The sequence below is a fragment of the Pinus tabuliformis genome, chromosome 7 (genome assembly GCF_031772625.1).
Source record: "Pinus tabuliformis cultivar Carrire ecotype Pingquan chromosome 7, CPIR1, whole genome shotgun sequence".
Lineage (NCBI taxonomy): Eukaryota > Viridiplantae > Streptophyta > Pinopsida > Pinales > Pinaceae > Pinus > Pinus tabuliformis.
The window spans coordinates 1,277,088,688-1,277,098,973 of NC_142293.1; the positions used below are offsets into that span (position 1 = coordinate 1,277,088,688).

Here is a 10,286-nt window from a genome sequence, read left to right on the forward strand (position 1 = left end):
GAACTATTTGTAATGGTTTTGTGGCTTACCGGTTTAGACTGTGGTCTGTTCGTTCTGCTGTGTTGGGTTGCGCCCTCCCGTCTTGTACTCACTCTCTTCTTAGCTAGTCGAAGGACTCTTTGGAATTGTAAAGAACTCTGTTATTTTGGGTTGCCTGAAATGAATTGAAATTACGATGATATGCATGTACAGATTATTACAGAGGACATAAATCATAGACTTGTATTTTTAATGGTGCAATGTATTTGATGAAGGAAAATAATGTATGTACTTCTTGTATTTTTCTTTTACATGTTCCGCTCCTGAACTGAACCCCTTTGGGTTGTTTCGTTTGCCCTTTTGTACAATAGTTTGAGCAGTTGATTAACTGCCTGGTAGTTATGCTATTTCGGTTTTGTACAGTTGATACATGCATACGTTTCCTTTTGCTATTTGTTGGGTCACTTGCCCCTTTTATGCCATAAGGGTTTGCTGTTACATACTTATTAACACTAATCTATCTTTAACACTTCTAACTAAAACCTGTTACAGTAATTAAGGTAAAATAAACATAAATTAGGACAACAGAGTTTAATGCTGTAGTTGACCCTAAAAGAAATTAAACAACAGAAAGGAAAAAAAAAAAACTAAGAACTCTGACAGGCTTGCTGTCCAGTTTAATGAAATTTTCAACTTTCCCAATCTTCTTCCGAAACTGTGTCCATCTTCTCTCGGTCTTCTCCCTGTCGACCAGATGCTCCTGCATCATGTGTTCTGTAGGAGGCTGATATTTCCGAACTTATCTATATAAAATTGACCTAAGTAACCATTCCACTACTCATCAGCTAAAAAGTAAAATTACCGACTATTCCTTGAAAAAAAAAACTTGATAAAACTGGCGAATCGTGATCCCTCTCCCGCCAAGGAAAAACCAAAAATAAAAATACTAATCCAAGAGAAGTGGAATAGCTTATGCCAAATTGTCGATTTCATTAAATCAAATTGTAGGGTGTCAATTTTTCTGAATGGTACCAGAGTCTAGGGGGAGATTTCATTTACTCCTCTCACATTATGCCCACTTGTGCCCCTTTGGACGCGTTTGCCCACTTGTGCGTATGGACCATTTTGGATTGTACGAAACTTGCGGGCAAATAGATAGCTACTTATACCAGACATACCATGCAAAACCACGAAGGAAAATTGAACAATTCTGAAACTGCACCGTCAAAGGAAACGAATTAAAGGAACCCTCCGATATCAAGTCTTTTATCCCGTCGAAAATATCAAGCTATATTCCATTGGAAATCTGATACGAATTCGATTATTGATCCCGTGGAATCCAGGTCATAGTTGGCAATATTTTATTATTTTATCTGGATAAGCTGAGCTTCTGTGAATGCTATATATAGCAGATTCGTCTTCCTTTCCAACCATACAGTGCATGAATAGGTACGCAATATGTCTTTTCATAATTTGTGCCCGTCTGTCTCTCTTCCTGTAACATTAAGTTGGTAAGGGGTCTCCTACAGTAGCTATTCTTTGTACATTATTCTCTTTCTTCTTGATATGCCTTCTGCACAAAAAAAAGGATTAGTACCCGCCCCCAAGCTGGTGGTTGTCTTTCAACTGCTCTTAGCGAGGTGCGGCACCACCGAACACTTTCTTTTCACCCATACTTATGTTCATGGACTACGCCTAACCACTTACTCCTACATAGTTTGTGTTTCGCAACCAAGTATTATTATGTTATCCTTTATATCAATGAACACCCATACACATTCATTAACATCAGCAATTATAAATGAAGAACACAATTGCACAGTATAAAGGGAGGGGCAACTCCCTGAACAATGAGTCTGCCCGAATAATATATTATACAATCTTTAATGTTACAAGCTTTACAAATATACTTGGGAAACCCCAAGTTTCATACTTAGCCAAATTTACAATCTTCGGCAAACTCGGTTGCCCAGCTCGTCGGCGCCTCTGCACAGTCACCGAACGACTCACCAACCCTTCGTTCACCTCGTTGCACGATCATGTTGTTTGCCCAACTTGGGCGTGCCTCTAAGTCGCCACACACGGGCGCCTCCACCCGGGACACACCTTTGTCCACAATCTCAACACTTTACCAAGTCACCGTGCACACTTGCACGACGGGCGGGTGCTCACTCGAGTCACCCAAGAACCCATGCCAAGTCATTGCACAAACCGGGTGCCACACACCCATGCACGCTTCACTCCAACCGGCGGCGTCCCTGCCCATGCCCTTCATCCAAAACTAAGACAAGCGTTTCACCTCCGTGCGGTCCTACCCAAAAACGACGCATCACTCAAATCTGCGCCCTTCTCCTTAGCTTCCACGCACTTAGACCTGCGCCTTTCTTACATGAGCGAAGATGCTTTGTTGTTGGATTGATGAGTGATGTACAAATGAGCTCCATTGCATCACTAATATATACGGGCAGTAGGCAAGGTCATGGCTGCCCAGCAGACCTGCCTACGCCTTCAATCCTCATGCAATATCACGTCGGCCTCCTCCCCAAACACTCCCCAACCATCGTCAGCTCCATGAGGTTTAAGTCATGCTCCCATGCATATAAACTCCAGCTCGCCCTTCTCTTATGCGCATAACACTCCATTGCATATCCAAGTCGAGCTCGCACATAACCGGAATGTTGTTCGTTCAGCTCCAACCACGCGCGCACTGTTCCACCGGCGCGCCCTCCATCGGTCGCAGTCGCACTTCACTCGTGGGCGAGTCAAGGACTGCAGGGCCTTACATCCTCCTCCACCTGAAGTCATTGTTGTCCTTGACAACATACCATCCTGGTAGCCCTCCACCAAGATCAACATCAATGTCTGTCTCATCCTTGGTCCATGATGTCAACTCCTCCACATACTGCAAACATCCCTGCAACATATGTAGAACTTCCATCTCCATCTTGTGTCGTCCTCATCCTGTGAACTGCCATCCTTGTCTGCGTGATGTCAACATTTCTCTAGTACACTACTAGCCCCCATGACTTGAACTAGTCGGGTGATCAGCCCAACTATCATGCTCAAATCATAAGAATGTCCATCCTTATGCCTTCGCCAGTCTATCTCGGATTCTACCACATCTCAGACTCACCAAGAATCTCTCCCATGCTCAAGTCCATGGAAACTCCATCCCATCTGCAAGATGTCATACCTGCTCAACCTGTTTTAAGGATTCACTGCCATGAGCAGCTAACAATGAGCCCCACCTTCTTGTCATCTAAGAAGATGTGGAGGGAGTAGAGCCTGAAGGCTCACCCTCACTAATCATCTCAATTCATCTGTCAGGATCTTCTATCTCCATCCTCTGTAGTTAAGTGACCCGATCCTCCTCCCAGACATTCGGCCTCACATATGCCTCATCATCATCATCATCCTCAACCACTTCTAGCCTTATTGATAAATCCAAGATACTATCTGAAAGTGTCCTAATGACCGATGACTGCTCGGTAAGCTTTGTCTCAACCATAGACAACCACTTACTCATGTCTTCCATCCACTTTTCATCCTCCATTTGCATCACTGCCAACTTACAATCAGGCCTTGTCACTCCAATGGTTGGAACACCAATGGGTGTATCTTCCCTTCCATCGTAAATGTACAGCGTCCTCAAATGTGAAACAATGATAGCATCAAATTGTTTCATGAATTCCATTCCCAGCACAACTTCATAGTCATCGATCCACACTATAGTGAAGTCGACCTTCCTTATCCACTCACCAAGTGTTGTGTCCACTTTTTCAGCTACACCAAGAACATTGTCAAGAGGAGAATGGACTGTCTTCATCTATTCCTTCACCGGTACAAATTTCAGCCCAATTCTTCTCGCAGTATCTTCTCCCATGAGGATGTGATAGGCCCCACTATCCACCATAGTGAGTATATCAGCACCTCCAACCTTCATCCGAACATACTCCAACCTGTTCCTCTCAGGATCCCTCCGAGAGACCACCTCTGTAGCGACAGTAGCACCACGTATCTGCATCATCCCCACAGAAGCTTCTTCATTCTTCGCATTAGATTGTGTAATCGAAGCCACTTTCGGTTTAGAGGGACAGTTCTTCGCCGTATGTGGTCCAGCACATATCCAACACTTCAAGGCTTTCTTCGTCTTCGAATTATCATCCGATTTCGAAGCATCATCCTTCTTCTTCTCCTTCGGCTCATTAGACTTCTTCTTCCTATCATCAGAAGTCTCATCATAATGCTCCACCAACCTATCCACAGTAGCAAAAGCTTCCTCAAGTGTTCTAATCATCTGCTTCTTCACTTCATTGCATGCGCAAGGCTTCAACCCAATAATGAAATTGAACACCTTGTCTCTCTCTGCCATGTCAGGAAGTTCCAGAACCGCACTTGCAAACTCCCACTGATATGTCTGAAGGTTCTCGGTCTGCTTTATGAACTTAATCTTCATCCTTGCTTCCCACGTTTCATCCTGAGTACTGAAATGGGTCTGCAAAGCTTTCTTCATGTCATCCCACGAAGTAATGTCACCAGCATTGCCATCAGCAATCTGATCCATCCTTCTTTGCCACCACATCTTAGCATCCTTTGTCAAGAACTGAGCAGCCACTTTCACCTTTGTCTCATCATCGGATAGACCCAAGCGTTCCAAGTATTGCTCCATGTCCCATAAAAAGTTGTCAAGAATCTTTGCACTCCTTGTACCATCGTAAGATTCCGGTTCCTTGACTTTCACATGAGGCACTCCTCCACCTGAGTTATGCCTCACGACCTTCTTCATCACCGAAATCTCATCTCTGGCTTCATCAAGAGATTTCTGCAAGTTCATGATCCCTGTAAGACCTCGGTCTCTTGCCTCTTCAATTTCCTTGACCTTCACTTCATGTTGTGTACACATAATATCAATGTACTCGTGTTGAGTCCGGAGTTCATCGAGCTCTTCCCTCGTTTTCGAATGGGCCTCTTGCTCATTATCAAACAAGTCCATCTTCTTAGTCCAGAAAGCTTCCAAGTCCTCCATCTTCTCCAACACTTTCTCCATGAATACCATAGTAGCATCCTTCACATTGTGACTAGACCTAGCCCGAGATTCAGCTGCCATTGCTAATAGCTTCCTTCTTCTTTGCAATCTAGTTTCGACCATTCAACAGCTTCGCCAAGATGCCTGCAACCTGAACCAGCTCTTGTTCCACTTGTGTGAAACAGCTTCCTTCACTTGCAAGTACTTGCTTCACTGTCTTCAATTGTCAAGCTTCTTCAACCCTGAATCAGCTTCAATCACCAGCTCCAACCAAGCTCTGATACCACCTATCACGCCCCCAAGCCGGTGGTAGTCTTTCAACCGCTCTTAGCGAGGTGTGGCACCACCGAACACTTTCTTTTCACCAATACTTATGTTCGTGGACTACGCCTAACCAATTACTCCTACTTAGTTTGTGTTTCGCAACCAAGTATTATTATGTTATCCTTTATACCAATGAACACCCATACACATTCATTAACATCAGCAATTATAAATGAAGAACACAATTGCACAGTATAAAGGGAGGGGCAACTCCCTGAACAATGAGTCTGCCCGAATAATATATTATACAATTTTTAATGTTACAAGCTTTACAAGTATACTTGGGAAACCCCAAGTTTCATACTTAGCCAAATTTACAATCTTCGGCAAACTCGGTTGCCCATCTCATCGGCACCTCCGCACGGTTGCCGCACGACTCACCAACCCTTCGTTCACCTCGTCGCATGATCATGTTGTTTGCCCAACTTGGGCGCACCTCCACCCGAGACACACCTTTGTCCACAATCTCAACACTTTACCAAGTTACCGTGCACACTTGCACGACAGACGGGCGCTCACCCAAGTCACCCAAGAACCTGTGCCAAGTCGTTGCACAAACCGGGCACCACAAACCCATGCACGCCTCACTCCAACCGGCGGGCAACCCTGCCCGCGCCCTTCACCCAAAACCAAGACAAGCGTTTCACCTCCATGCGGTCCTGCCCAAGAACGGGTGCATCACTCAAATCTGCACCTTTCTCCTTAGCTTCCACGCACTTAGACCTACGCCTTTCTTACATGAGCAAAGATGCTTTGTTGTTGGATCGATGAGCGATGTGCAAATGAGCTCCATCGCATCACTAATATATACAGGCGGTAGGCAAGGTCATGGCTGCCCAGCCGACCTGCCTATGCCTTCAATCTTCACGCAATATCATGTTGGCCTCCTCTCCAAACGCTCCCCAACCATCGTCGGCTCCATAAGGTTTAAGTCATGCTCCCACGCATATAAACTCCAGCTCGCCCTTCTCTTATGTGCATAACACTCCATCGCATATCCAAGTCGAGCTCGCACATAATCGGAACGCTGTTTGTTCAGCTCCAACCGCGCGCGCACTGTTCCACTCGCGCGCCCTCCATCGGTCGCGGTTGCACTTCACCCGGTGGGCGAGTCGAGGACTGCAGGTCCTTACACTATGCATGGCCCATTATCGGAAACCTCCACCAACTGAGACTCCCTGCTCATCGCTTTTTTAAAGGCCTTGCTGATAATCATGGTCCCATTTTGTTTCTGTGCTTGGGTTCAGTCCCTCCTGTCGTAGTTTCTTCTTCTGAGATAGCCAAACATTTTCTCAAAACTCATGATTTGATCTTTGCCAGCAGACCTCTAAGAGCTGCTGGGAGATTAATGTTTTTCAACTTTGAAGATGTGATCTTTGCTCTATATGGATATCACTAGAGGAAAATGAGAAGAATGTGTGTGTTAGAATTGCTGACCACCAAAAGAATCGAGTCCTTCAAGGGTGTGCGAGAGGAAGAGGTGTCTATGATGATCCGTTCAATTTGGGAGGAGAGTGAGAGCAGAAGAATGGGCGTGAATGTGAGCAAGGCTACCTCTACTCTCACCTCTAATATTGTTTGGTGAATGATGGTGAAGAAGAAATTTTCTGACGACGATTTGGGTGGTGATTTCACAGGGTTTAAGGAGTTGTTGATAGAGTTGGCAGCTACAGCGGGAGAGTTCAACATTGGAGACTTCATTCCGTGTTTGGATTGTCTTGATTTGCAAGGTACCAAGTGGCGGATGAAGAAAATTGATAAAACATTCAATCAATTTGCGGAGAAAATAATAGATGGCTACGTTAATGTTAATCATCTCATGGCCATGGCCTCCTCCAATGGCAAGAAAGATGCAGAAGCAGAACCTCTTGTTCAAGACTTCGTGGATGTGTTGCTCCATATGGTTGAGACTAACAGAAAATTCACACGAGAAACCATCAAGGCTCTCATGCTTGTATGTTCCTTCGGTTTTTGCCATTTAATATATATTACCATCATTCATAAACTTTAGTAAATCATCATTTTCGACTAATTGGATTTGTATTCATGCAGGACATGTTCGGGGCTGACGTGGAGACGAAATCAACTATATTATAATGGGGAATGAGTGAGCTGCACAGGCATCCCAATGTAATGAAGAAATTGGATGAAGAAATCGAATCAGTCGTTGGTCAACATGGTAATGTAAAGGAGTCGAATCTAGAAACCATGAAATACCTTCACCGTGTGGCGAAAGAGACTCTTCGATTATACCCACCGGTGCCGCTATCGCTTCCTCATGAATCTGTAGAGGCTGTGATGGTAGGAGGATACTATATTCCTAACAAAACTATGGTAATGGTGAATGTGTGGGCTATGGGAAGGGATCCCAATGTGTGGGGACCAGATGCTTCTGAATTCAAGCCGGAGAGATTTATGGAAGACCAATACATCAAATTTAACATACCAATCAGACTTCAGCATGATACCATTTGGGACAGGAAGGAGAGGATGCCCGGGGGCTTCATTGGCTATTCCCACTATTGAGCTTTCACTGGCTCAGTTGGTGCACACTTTCTATTGGAGAGTTGAAGGTCATCCATCCCACCTGGATATGACAGAAGCGTGTGGAGTGACGATTCCAAGGCAAGTTCCACTTTGTGCTTATCCAACGTTGAGTATCAGCTCTCCACCATAAACCGTAGCAGGAAACGAAGCATTGTTTCTTTGTATTTGAAAAAGTTTTATATTATCTAGCGCACCAGTTTAGCACATTGCTTTCGAATTTTGTACATCTTATTATTCTTATAAATTTTAATTGATATCAGTCTCCATGGAATACCAGCTGTAGAATTCTCTATTTTCCATACCATTCTGTAGTATATTTTAAATATACAACTGCATAATGATTTTACCATGAATGAATGGAGTTACAGACGTTTAGGGTAATTTTTATTGTTAATTATTTATATTACTATTTTTTTAATGGTAACCATGAATGAATGGAGTTACAGAGGTTTATAGCAATTTTTGTTCTTAGATATATCTATGTGTGTGTGTGTGTGTGTGTGTGTGTGTGTGTGTTTATTAGTATAGATTAATTTTTTTTAAATAAATGTTATGATATTTTTTTTTTGTATTAATTATATTAGAATTTTTTTGGAACCATCCAAAATGGTTTACGATGATGATGATCGTTAGCATCCACTGAGACCAAACTTTGGTCTATCAGACCTAAAGAAACAAATTATTATTTTTTATTTAAGATTTTATTCCTATGCTTAAAAAGCTTGGAGAGAAGCCTCCCGAGCTCACTATAATTTTGACATCGTAAAAGGCTAGGAAGGTCATTGTTAAGACAAATATTATGAAACTGAGATCTAATATGGTTGTAGGCGGGGCACGTGGTTTTCATCTTGATGTTCCTATTCTCACAGATATTTCAGATCCTTTCCATCCATCACTACAAGATAAACAACACTTGTTTCTAAACAGGTAGACAAAAAAACTCCAATATCATTAATACTTAAAAATATCTTAACATATATTATTATAAATCACAACAACCTAAATTCAAAAAATATAATTTTTATATTATTTAAAATATAAAATAAATATGAAAATCATAAAAATATTCGCAATTCGTTTATGTACTGTAAATGTTTTAGAAAACTTGCACATATGAATCTAGCCAGTAAAGGTTGAACACACAGGTTTGCAGAGCAAAAACACTAAAAGAAAATCGAAAGAACAAAAGAATGATTCATTAGAAAATAGGTAATAATGCTCATGATATAGCATTACTGGGTGAAGATCCCAAGGTAATGCACCATAGTGGTGATCAATGAGAAGACTCAACACCTACAACAAGTTCCAGAGAGAACTAGCCAGTTGTGAAGTGAAAGAAGGAGCAAATCAGGGAGTAAATCATGCAGAAGAACTAACTAGTTGTGAAGTTAAAGAAGGAACAAATCAAGGAGTAAATCATGCAGAAGAACTAACCAGTTGCAGAGTTAAAGAAGAAGCAAATCAAGGAGTAAATCATGCAGAAGGAATCTTGCATGTAGTCCCATGCTCTAACTAAGAGTCTGCATGTAGGTGTGTAGTAGTTCCAACACCCCCCTGAACACCACTATGGGGAAAAATAGAAAATGGGCCCTGGCAACTAAGGCCAAAGGTCACCCAAAATATAGTGCAACTTGTACTAAAATTGAGGAAAGAGGGAAAACCTCATGGGAAAAAGCCCCCCTCGAAATACAATGTAATCAAAAGAAAAGAGGAAGAAAAGACAGTTGCTAAGCAACTGTGGCCTTCACTCCAAGATGATCGCGCAAAGAGTGAAACTTCTGCTCAGTGAAGGTCTTGGTGAAGATGTCTGCAGTCTGTTTTACTGAAGGACAGAACTGCAAATGAATGACCCGATCATGTACTAAGTCTCTGATGTAGTGCATATGGATCTCTATGTGCTTCGTCCGCTTCCATTGTACTGGATCTCTGCGAAATTTGAGAGTGCTTTGGTTGTCACACCAGATGACAATGGGCTGGTGGAACTGGATGCCCAACTCAGTGAGGAAGTGTTGTAACCAAAGAGCCTGAATGGTGATGTTGACTACTCCTCTGTACTCGGCTTCAGCTGAAGAGAGAGCAATAGCAGCCTGCTTCTTGCTCGACCAACAGATAGGGCCAAATCCTAGACTGAGTGAATATCCAGAGGTGGACTTGCGATCAATGCTATCTCCCACCCAATCAAAATCTATGAAGCCAAGGAGATTCAATGCAGTGCCTTCTGCATAGTGAATCCTGAAGGTGATGGTTCCCTACACATATCGGAGGATGCGCTTGGCAGCATTCCAGTGTAGCTCATGCGGCTCGCGCATGTATCTGGAAACTGCCCCTACTACATATGAGAGATCTAGTCTGGAGTGGGTGAGGTACAATAAGCTCCCCACTAGCTATCGGTAGAGAGTGCTATCAACTA

The 10,286-nt window shown here is 43.0% G+C and overlaps 1 pseudogene; it reads left to right on the forward strand.

Moving 5' to 3' along the window:
- Positions 1–7,432: 7,432 nt before the first annotated feature.
- On the forward strand, positions 7,433–7,855 carry LOC149252138 (cytochrome P450 750A1 pseudogene; annotated as a pseudogene).
- The last annotated feature ends 2,431 nt before the right edge of the window (positions 7,856–10,286 follow it).